The 12,088-nt window shown below is 39.7% G+C and overlaps 1 protein-coding gene and 1 non-coding gene across 2 annotated transcripts in view; one reads left to right on the top strand and one right to left on the bottom strand.

The window, feature by feature from the left end:
* The window catches only part of COL28A1 (collagen type XXVIII alpha 1 chain), a 209,926-nt gene that overhangs the window by 47,695 nt on the left and 150,143 nt on the right, over nucleotides 1-12,088 (bottom strand). The window lies entirely within an intron of this gene.
* Nucleotides 4,365-4,495, top strand: LOC128560598 (small nucleolar RNA SNORA3/SNORA45 family). The gene has a single exon (XR_008373079.1). It is a non-coding gene; the product is annotated as a small nucleolar RNA SNORA3/SNORA45 family (small nucleolar RNA).

The following is a 12,088-nucleotide window of genomic DNA, read 5'->3' as shown; positions in this document are numbered from 1 at the left end:
TAAATATTTATTGAATAAATTGCTGAAATAAAATTTTATACACCTAGCAATAATTGACTAGTAGATCAGTATCCCTCATATTTAGCAGAAGGTTTAATTCGAAAACTTATACATAAACTTATTTTCTTTAAATACAAACAAAAGGGGATTCTATTTTAAAGAGTATATTAGCATTATGCATCTCACAACCCTGGCAAAGAGAGTCTATAGACTATTATTTAAGTATATATGTAGCAGAAAAACATAGCAAATATAATCATTTACTTTATAAAATCACTGCAGTAAGGTAATTTAAGAAGCAAAGAAAGACTAAAATCTGTGGAAGACTTATTTCTAAAACTGGCATAATAATCACAATGGGAATTATTAACACATCAAATTTCATTTTTCAAAACCAACGGAAGCCAGTTGGAGAACTTTCAGAAGACTAGTATTCTAATGGATTAAAAATCTACTTTGAAATTTAAGAAGTACCATTTAAAGGCATAATTGTATATGCCAAAAAAGTCTTATAAAAGCTGTCTTTATGCCAACAAAGAAGAATTATAATGAATACGTTAGTACTACTCTTTAAATGTCATTTCTACAAACATGAATTCGCAGGAAAATCTGTCTATTTCCAAGCCTTAAACCTTCTGATAAAAACTACTAAGGTGTGAAAACCTAGCAACTGGATAGACCAATATGTCTCATTTTCTTCTAAATTAATCATTAATCTAAGAGAACCATGGAGAATGTAACAGCATTGCATAACGACTGGCTGATTTACTGACAGGCAATAATGGATTAAGGCTCTTCTTCCTTAGCTCTTAAATCTATTAATATGAGTCTTTAAAAGTAGTACCTACAGGGTGCTGCCTGTGGCTCAGTGGGTAGGGCGCTGGCCCCATATACCGAGGGTGGCAGGTTCGAACCTGGCCCCAGCCAAACTACAACAACAACAAAAATAACCAGGCATTCTGGTAGGTGCCTGTAGTCCCAGCTACTCAGGAGGCTGTGGCAAGAGCATCGCCTAAGTCCAGGAGTTAGAGGTTGCTCTGAGCTGTGACACCACGGCACACTACTGAAGGTGATAAAGTGAGACTCTGTCTCTAAAAAAAAAAGTAGGACCTAGATCAAGTCAACCAAAGCTTCCTAAAGATGTATCCTATCAGTGCACAACAGAACCACCAGACACAATACTCTTAGGTTTATTCATATGAAATAAGTACATTCATTTTATTTCATTCATGGTGATACTACTACATTGTAGTAATGGATAATTTGATCACAAAGATATACATTCAAGAAAGCCAAATCTAGCCCTACTAAGTGTCTATCTTAGGCCAACTTAGTATAACAACCAGCAACAGTGAGGTACTTCCACTGAAACTCTAGGATTCACAAGAGAATTTGTTATTTTATAAGTTTAGGGTTCTCTTTAATAATGGAATTCAATAATTGTTTGCTGAATTAAAACATGATGGAACGAATCATTTTATGGGTCGAACAGTATGGTTGTACGAGGAATTTTATCATTACTCATCATGTAGCCTCCATACATTCATTCAAGTATTCATACTTTGTTCATTCATTGAAAGATATTTACTAAGTGCCTACTCTATGACAGACACTTTGTCAGGTCCTAGGAATTAGAGATGAATGAAATAGATAAAGTTCCTGCTCTCACAGGGCTTCTTTTTACTTGCAGAAGACAGATAATAAACAAAGAACAAGTATTTTCAGATAATGATACTACTATGACAACAATAACACAAGATGATATGGGAGAGCGGTAGGAATAGAATAAAGTGGTCAGAAATGGTCTCTCTTAGAAGAGACCATCTGAGCTAAGACTTTTATGAAGACAAGTAACCAGTTACCTCCAATGCCAAGGTAGAAGAAACAGCAGTGCAAAGGGCCCATAAAAGGAGTGAACTTTGTTTTTGAGAAACAGGATAAAAGCCAATGGGATGAGGGGAAGGTGACTGACTAGAGACATCAGTCACCACATCATCTCAGAAAGAAGAAAAATTCTAGATGAAAAAAATATGAAATAAACGTCAGGTTTAATTCTGAGGGAAAACTGCTAAAACCTACCTATCAGAGATTCCATGGAAAGAAGTTGTGGAGCAGAACAAGGAGAAGCAAGATTTCAGCAGAGAGCACCCCTGAGAAATTTGGAGTCCTGAGAAAAGGGCAGGTGGGAGTTTTGTTTCTCCTTCCCTCATACCTCTGGTAGTCTGCAGACTCTCAAGCTATTAGAAAGCTTCTCTAGCCTCACACGCCCAAAAGCTGCCACTGCCAGTGACCTGGGACCAGGGACCTTCTTGAGAACAAAGCACTGGGCCTCCAGCCTGCTCTGGGTCACTTCCCACCACCACAGATCTAAGCCAAGAAGCGGCACCACACTGCTTTTCCACCCGTTGTGTGTCTTTGCCTTTCCCAGGGAGCTTCAGCCCTTGTCTTGTCACTGGTCCTCACACAAACATTTTCTAATACCTTCCCAGACTGTAGTGGCCACGGGGGGTTGGTGTGCCCTCTGGGAACTGTATGATCCCAGAGCTTGGACATTCCAAGTGGGATGCCTCCTGGGGAGAGGGACAAAGGGACCAGAAGGCCAGCTCTCCTCCTTTCAGATGGTTCTCCAAACCCTCCCCTCCTGTACCCATGGCTGCTGAGTAACAGTTCCCAAGGGACAACTGACCCAGGGCCCTAAGGAGCAGCTGCTTTCCCTCTGTGCATCCACTACATTGAGGCTCCCACTGAGTGGGGCTCACACCTTTCCTCTTAAAGACCTGCAACAGACCAACACGTGCTCCTGAGCTTTCCCCTCACCAGCCCTCCCTGGTGTTGTTTGCCCAGCTGCTCCATCAGAGCAGGGCACACCCCGAAGCAGAGAGACATCAAACCTGCTTGAGCACTTTATGGGCAATTCAGGACCAGCACAATTCTTCCCGGCATGGTCAGGGATTGATCTTGGGGAACCAGGGGATAGGCCTGCAGGCTTGATCCTATACCTCAGGATTTAATCATGTTGCTTGACAGCATGGTGTGGAGATTTGTGAATTAATCTTGGGAGGTGAGAGAGCCCATGTGGGCAGAACTAAGAGGAGAGTGAAATGTGGGTTCAAGCTTCATCACACTCATGGAGCACCCCTGCTCCCACAGAAAAGCCATGCTTTCAGTCCAGAGCAGGACCATGAGCAGGGAACCTCTCAGCCTACGGTGCCATTGCTGGTAAGCTCAGCTAGTTTGTGCTGCTGCTTACAACCAGATGCTGGCCGGGTATCTGTAGGGCAAAGGAGGGAGAAAAAATAAAACCCACTGCCAACAGCTAGTCTATGACTCTCAATGGCCCCTCTTCCATAAGCACACTTTCGGACTTGGCAGGGCCACTCCAACCTCTCCATGGTGGCTTTCCCCAGTGGCCTGGGAGATGACCCTTGGTTCCTGCTGACACAGTTCTTATACCCACCCATATTTGTGGAGTCTGAGGCAGGGTCTTCCAACCTAGCCCCACCTGGCCTTACTCTTCTACCCACCTCTGCTATGGCAGAGAATAGGAATCCTCCAGAGCCCCACTACAGGCATTCAAATGCTTCACTTGATCAACTAGAGCCAGTCACAAGTCTCCAAAATATCACTCCAGCGAGCCCTTTCCTTTAAGTGCTACCTACTAGCAAGGAGGACAACTTGTACAGCCTATAATAGCTTTTGCTGACTCAATCATACAGGGCGTGGCTGGCTCTTACCTACAATCACCATCTATTGTCTCAGAGATTAAAATGGACATCCCAACATAATTCACACTGTTAAGAAGACTGTAGAACTGGGGAAAGAGAAAATATTTCAAAAACGTCCATCTTCTCTTGTCAATGAAAGACAGGGAATCTGCCCATACATATTGTATACCATGGCTACAGCCTACAAAACACAAGCAACTGAGAAAACCACAACACCGAGGATATTTATAATCAAGGTATCCATCCAGAGCCTAGACTTCCATCAAAGTACCACAAGCAAAGTCAAAGGTCCTTTACCCAACATTTAATACAGACACATCCTTAAAAGTTGGTGGGGGGTGAGAGTCCCATATAAACAAAAGAATATCCAAAAATAAGAGTCAACAGCTATTCCATATGAGAAGATATCAGCGAAAAAACTCCTGATGTATAAAAAATCAGAGGGCAAGTGCACACACAAAGCACACCAGCTCTCTAGCAATGGGTCCCAACCAAAATTAAAATACTGAAATGACACAGAATTCCAAATATGGATTGTAAGGAAAGTCAGCAAGATCCAAGAGAAAATGGAAAACCAACTCAAAGAAACCATAAAAACACTTCAGGAAATGAATGAAAAATTTACTAAAGAGATAAATGGCCGAGACTAGAGTCACATCTTGACACAACTCTTGTCCTGATGTGCTAGAGTCCTCGAAGAGAATCTTCTGATCTTGATTCACGGGCAGGGGCAATCAGTGCCCCTGTTAGTGCCCAGATCAGTAACATTCCCTCCCTGGGTTTTAGACAGTGGGTTGGCAGGAATCTTTTCTTATACCCAGGGGAGTTGGTACCTGCTGTAGAGTACTGTAAATTAAATAAAATTAAAAAAGAGACAAATGTGTTAAACAAAAACCAAACAGAACTTCTAAAAATAAAAAATTCATTTAAGAAATATAAAACAGTGGAAATGTTTAAAAATAGACTATACCAAGTCTCTGAAGAAAGAATTTCAGAGCTTGAAAATGACTCTTCTGAATTAACCTAATCAGTCAAAATAAAGATCAAAGAATCTTTGTTCATTTGTTCCTCTTGATGTTCATTTGGTCCTCTTGATGCTCCATGAGTGTACCACAGCTTGAACCCACATTGCACTCTCCTCTCAGTTCTGCCCACCTGGGCTCCCTCCCCTCCCAAGATTAGTTCACAAATCTCCCCTTCATGCCTTTGAGCAACATGATTGAGTCCTGCTTGTATAGGTTTATTTAAAACAACCAAATACAAGAATCATAGGTGAAGAAGCAAAAGCACAAGGCCCAGCAAACCTGTTTGAGGGAATAACCAAGGAAAATTTATGTGATATTGCTAGAGATTTAGACATCCAGATACAAAAAGCTCAATGGAGATTCATTACAAAAGGGAATTATCAAGGCATATAGTCATAAGATCAGAAAAAGTCACCAGAAAGAAAGAACTTCCTTAAGCCTTGACTTACGGCTTATGAGCCATGAGGCAAAAAGGTCAAATAACTTACAAAGGAAAACCCACCAGACTAATAACAGACTCTTCTCAAGAGAAATCTTACATGCCAGAAAGGAATGAGGTCCTATCTTTAGTCTCCTTACAGAATAACTGCCAGCCAAGAATTTTATGTTCTGCTAAACTAAGTTTCAAAAATGAAACCAAAATAATCTCCTTTCCAGACAAGGAAACTCCAAGAAAATTGTTTACTACTATTCCTCCCCTGCAGGAAATGCTCAAAAGTGCATTATACCTATAATATCAAAATGAAAAACTGTAAAATCACCCAAAAGTTATAACTTGCAACTCTTACAAAAACAATAGCTCAAGGGAGAAATTGATCAAGACATAACAATCCTAAATATATACATCTCTAACACAGGACTTCCCTGTTTCATAAAGTATATTCTTCTTAAATTTAAGCCAAGAAATATACAGTAGTGTCTTACTAGTCCGGGATGTCATCACTGACAGAACTAGACAGATCATCTAAGCAGAAAATGAATAAAGAATCACTGGACTTAAACAGGGCTCTAGAACAAATTGACTCAACTGATGTTTTACAGAACATTCTACACGAAACTACTGAATACAATTTTTCTCATTGGAACATGGAACATTCTCCAAGACTAATCATATTTCAGGTCACAAAACATATCTCTGCAAATTCAAAAACATCAAACTCATACTATGTATCATCTCAAAAATAGTAGCATAAAACTAGAAATCAATTCTAAGAGAAATACTAAAATCTAAACCAAGTCATGGAAATTAAACAAGTATCACCTCAATACCAAAATCAGGGAATAACATAACAAAAGAAAAAAGACTATAGATCAATATTCCTTATGAACATAGATGCCCAAATCCTCAACAAAAACTAGCAAACCAAATTCAAAAGCACATCAAAATGATAATCTACCACGATCAAGTGGTTTTCATCTCAGCAATGCAAGGTTGGTTTAACATAAGTAAATGTGATTTACCACATAACCAGAAACAGAAACAAAGTCTACATGATCACCTCAATAGCCTAATTTGTTGAGTGTTTTTACCATGAAAGGATGCTGGAATTTACCAAATGCTTTTGTCCATCTATTGAGATGATGCAGAAAAGAAAGAAAACAAACCATTACAAGGCTGTTTATAGTCCAGATGACTAACTCTCTGACTTTATCTTGCATCTTTTTATCTCACTCAATACAATCAAGGCACATTTGACTTTATTTTGTTTTTTAATTTTATTTCAAAATATTAAGGGAATATGAGTGTTTTTTATTACATGGACATCTTATATAATGCATAAGTCAAGGCTTCAGGGGTGGCCACCACCAGAATAGTGTTCGTTGTACTCATAGGTAAGTTTTTATCCTACATGCTCCCTCCCAATGTCTCCCCATCTTGGTTTCTTGTGTCCTTTATATCATTTTGTGCTTGTTATGTACCCATCTATTAGCTCCTACTCATTAGTAAGAACACACGGTGTTTGGTTTTCCATGCCTGAGATACTTCACTGAGGATAATGCTCTGTACTTCCATCCAAGTTGCTGTAAATGACATTATTTCATTCCTTTTTATGGCTGAGTGGTACTCTATGGTATATATTTACCACATTTTTTTTATCTACTCATGAATTGAAGGGCATTAGGTTGATTCCACATCTTTGCAATTATGAAAAGTGCTGCAACAAACATTCAAATGCAAGTGTCTTTTTCACAAAATGATTTGATTTTCTTTGACTAGATATCCAGCAGTGAGTTTGTGGAATTGAATGGGAAGTCTACATTTATTTCTTTGAGGAATCTCCATGCTGTTTTCCATAGGGGTTGTACTAATTTGAAGTCCCACCAACAGTGTTTAAGTGTTCTTTCTCTCTGCATTCACACCAGCATTTATTGTTTTGACTTTTTAAGAATGGCCATTCTAATAGGGGTAAGGTGGCAGATGGTAATAGTAACCTTAATTTTTCATAAGTTAAATGTAACAATTTTAATTAAGAGTAAAATATTGAAAAAAGAGAAAATAAATAATATGAAACTTTTAAATTAGTAATAGGAAAACATAATAGTTAAAAATTAATAAATCTTTAAAAGGGGAAGAACAGAGGAAAAAAACATAGAATAGGTAAGACAAACAGTCCAAATTTGGTGACAGAAATATAGTTAACTAATTGCATTAAATGTAAATTAACTAAATGTTTCCAGTAAAAAGCAAAACTGGCAGACCAAACTTTTTAAAATTCAAATACATATTGTCTAAAAGAAACATGTAAAATAAAGTAATACAACATGTTGTAAATAAAAGCATAAAAATATAACACTAGTGGCTCAGTGCCTGTAGCTCGAGCAGCTAAGGCACCAGCCACAGACACCAGAGCTGGTGGGTTCGAATCCAGCCCAGGCCTGCCAAACAATGAAAACTACAACCAAAAAATAGCCAGGTGTTGTGGCAGGTGCCTGTAGTCCCAGCTACTTGGGAGGCTGAGGCAAGAGAATTGCTTAAGCCCAGAAGTTTGAGATTGCTGTGAGCTGTGATGCCACAGCACTCTACCCAGGGTGACAGCTTGAGGCTCTGTCTCAAAAAAAACCTATATATATATATATATATATAGGTTTATATATATATATATATAAATTTATATATATAAATTTATTCAAAAGACAGTACCTATATTAATTTCAAGTAATAAAACACGTGAAGGCAACGGTTCTCAATCTGTGGGTCACAACCCCTTTGGGGGTCAAACGACCCTTTCACAGGGGTTGCCTAAGACCATCCTGCATATCAGATATTTACATTACAATCCATAACAGTAGCAAAATTACAGGTATGAAGTAGCAACGAAAATAATTTTATGGTTGGGTGCCACCACAACATGAGAAACTGTATTAAAGGGTCACGGCATTAGGAAGGTTGAGAACCACTGCTTTAATGCCTTTGCCCTTGTGAGGAATTACTGAAATTCCTCACAATGTGAAAAGCAATTCTGAAGAATCATTCCCGAAGAATTTTTTGTAAGATCAAATAAAGATTATTCTTGGACTATCTTTATGACTTGCCAGTTTGAGCCACAAATACTTATAAAACATGACCACCCCTGCAAGGGAGATCAGCAGAACAGTGGGTTAAGACCTTTGGACTCTTCCTGCAGACTTTACCTAACAATTGCAATCAGTGTAACCTGGTTTATTGTACCCTCAATGAATCCCCAACAAAAAAAAAAGATATCTGCCCTGCAGACACAAAACCTCCTTTCCTCATCCCTTTTTCTAAATATACTTATCAGATGTTCCAGACATTGCATTACTCTATGTTTCTGATTACCCTACCTTCCTGGGAGCCACTGGTTCCCACTAATTCAATTTTTAAATTTCAACAACCCTGCATTCTTGCACAAACACTTGGCATTTGAACACAGTAAAAGACCCCTGAGGGACTGGAACAGGGCTGCACTGCCTCCATCTGCCTGCCACTCGGTGCATGAGACAGTGTACGCCTCTCCAGGCTGCTCAGACTTCATACGTTAAGTTGGTGTGAAGCCTCCTTCCTTCCATGCCTTCTCCCTTGTCATCCCCTAGCCTGGGTTGGAGTCCCCTAAGAACACCAACAGGGGTCACTATCTGTTACAAGGATGAAAAGAAAGAAATATAGAGTATCTACATCTTTATGTATTAGGAGATTATGAGTAGGTGAGTGGAAGGGAGGGAGAGAGAAAGGAATAAATGAAAGAAGGAAAAGGAGAGAAAAAGACCAATTTAAACTGGCAGCATGCTCACTATAATTGCAAATTATGTACTATTGTGGCATGATGAGTAGATTGAGCATGTAACTGCTCAAATGAAATCTTTCATATAATATTCTAATTTTTGGTAATCTTTTAAAAAATATTCAGCATCAGCATATGGCAGGCATTGAATAGCATGCCTTATCTTTATTACCCACTCAGTAGTGATTTTAACTTTTCTAACCATATTTTCTATGGAAATAAATAATCTTAATTTTGTTTTGGTTGTTGTTCCTGGCAGGGAAAGGAGTATGGAGGAAGTTAAGCAAATCCATAACAGTCACAGGTTATTGTACAGGACATTGTCCGCAGCAAATAGGCAAGAAATACAAGCTGGTAATAATGATGAATCAGTGATGAGTCTCACTAAATTAAGAGCCTGAAATGTTCACTCCAATTCTGATTTGGCTATGAAAAAGAAAAATTTAATAAAATTGAGAGAGGAAAACACCCTACTATATCCTCAACTTAAGATTTAAGAATTAAAAAATAAAAACTATCTTTTTTCTTTTTTTTCTTGTAGAGACAGAGTCTCACTTTATGGCCCTCGGTAGAGTGCCATGGCCTCACCCAGCTCACAGCAACCTCCAACTCCTGGGCTTAAGTGATTCTCTTGCCTCAGTCTCCCGAGTAGCTGGGACTACAGGCGCCCGCCACAAGGCCCAGCTATTTTTTGTTGCAGTTTGGCCAGGGCCGGATTTGAACCCACCACCCTCAGTATATGGGACCGGCGCCTTACCAACTGAGCCACAGGCGCTGCCCAAAACTATCTTTTTTCTTAACTGGCTTGAAAGAATGAAATCAACTCAGCCAAGAGGAAGTTGAAAGCATGAATCAGTAAGTAAAAAATACAAAATTGTCTAGGAGCCAGTTCCACTTTAATATATGCAAATGTCCCCTGATATGTACAATCTATACAGAGAATATCGTGAACTCAGAGCTTTTGTCTTTAGTTTATGACCCATACAATTATTTTTAATTTGGTTTTTAAAAAATGATAAAAGGTATAGAGGTATAGGGATGCCTTTAATGTCTGAAACTAGGTTTGTAGACTTTGATCACCAGGATCAATTTTTAGCAACAGCCTCCCTCCACTGCCACAATCATTTTGACAAGTATAATCCTAAGACACTGAACTATTTAAAAATTGAAACCTCTCATGTTCTTTCAACTTCTCCTTTGTAGGTAGAGGAATCATAGTGTGAATTTGAAAACTATAAGAGATAATTAACAGAAGTTAATTCAAGACAGTTTCTGGATTGCATGGTGGCTCACACCTATAATTCTAGCACTTTGGGAGGCCAAGGTGGAAGGATGGCTTGAGGTCAGGAGTTTGAGACCAGCCTGAGCAAAAGCAAGATCCCATCTCTACAAAAAATATTAATAGGAAAATTGGCCAGGAATGGTGGCACATGCCTATGGTCCCAGCTACTTGGGAGGCTGGGGCAGAAGGATCATTTGAGTCCAGGAGTTTGATGTTGCAGTGAGCTATGTCAGCGCCAATATACCCCAGCCTGGGCAACAGAGTGACTTGTCTCGAAGAAAAAAGAAAAAAGAAGACATACAGGTGGTTTCTGGTTGGCCTACTGGTGTGACATGAGCATACACAATCTATAACATGCTATTAACTATAATATTTGATACTTGTTTCTACCTAATTTCTGAGGTGTATTCAATTTGAACATAATGATCATACTATTACCAAGATTGGTTTTGTTTTCTGTTTTTTATGCCACTCTTGTTTGTAGTCAAGAGAGAGAAAAAGGAGGCAGAGCAAGATGGCAGCCGAGTAACAGCTTCCTTGCATCTGGGCACCGTGAGTCTGGGGAGATAGGACTCCAGGCATCTCTGGCTGATGGGATCTGCCTATCATCACCCCTGTGAGGATACAGGGAGTCAGTGAGAGACTTCTGGACCCCAAGAGAAGGACTAAAACAGTGGAAAAACCGTAAGTGGTCACGTGTGTTCAATCCATCAAAACCCGCCCGCAACTGTAAGTTCAGTAGCAGCAAGACTACAAACCAGAAAGGCCTTACTGTGAACTGTTTTGGTGTCTTTGGACTCGGCACTCAGTTGAACTGCCTTGGGGAGAGCCTGAGCGGGAGTGCAGAGAACTTTGGCCGTTGTCTAAGGCCCCAGTCTGACCCGCTTAGCCAGAGGAGCTAATAGTGTTTGGCTGTGGGTCACAGGAAGCCATTGTGAGCGATCCGCCCCAGCAAGCTCCGCCTGAGGGCAGCAGAGCTAGAATCGGGCGGGAGCTGGTAATCCAGCGACCAGGTAGCCTAAGGGTGGGGTCTGAGCCGCCTTGCAGCCCTAACCCTCAGGGGCAGAGTGAGACCGGTTTTGGCACACTGGGTAAGTGGATAGCCACTTCAGCAGTGATTCCAGTGACAAGAACTTTCCTGGGAAAGCTTCTGCTCAGCAAGTTTACAAGTCCAAAGTGCCTTTTAAGTGGGCTGAAGAGAGATTTAGGGTGTCTACCTGCTGGGGTTTGAGAAATCAGCAGCCTCCAGTCGTATCAGAACTGTGATTAACATTTCATACCCCAGAAGACCACATGTTGCCCAGACAATATTCAATAAAATATACATACTGCTTTGTTTTTGGTTGTGTTTTTTTATTTTTTATTTTTGGTTTAGTTATTTTTTTTGTTTATTTTGATGTTGTTGATGTTGTTTTGTTTTTTAATTTCAACCTTTTCCATACAGATCCTTTTTCTTTCTCAATTTTTCTAGTTTAATTATAATTTCCCATTGCTGCCTTTTTCAATAACTAGAACTTCATTTTTGCTAGTGTTTCTACCCCTATTATTTGGTTTTTCACCCAATTTTATCCCGTAAAGTTTTCTGTTTGCTTGTTTTGGTTTGATTTATAGCATTTTTGTCTTTCCTCTCTACTTGGTGGAGGTGGGGTACTGTGTCTGATCAGGTTAGCAAAGAGCTGCTGACCTCAAGGGAACCACCCAACTGGGCATCCCCAGAAGGTGGGGTTTTTTTAAGGTTGTGTCAAAGTACCCTACTGTACACCTATATTGCTCTGTCTCCCTCTTTCTGTGCCTCTCTTCTTTCGGTCAATATTC

The sequence above is a fragment of the Nycticebus coucang genome, chromosome 11 (assembly GCF_027406575.1).
Source record: "Nycticebus coucang isolate mNycCou1 chromosome 11, mNycCou1.pri, whole genome shotgun sequence".
NCBI lineage: Eukaryota > Metazoa > Chordata > Mammalia > Primates > Lorisidae > Nycticebus > Nycticebus coucang.
Note: the sequence above shows the minus strand (reverse complement) of the source record. Positions and strands in the feature narration are given on the sequence as shown.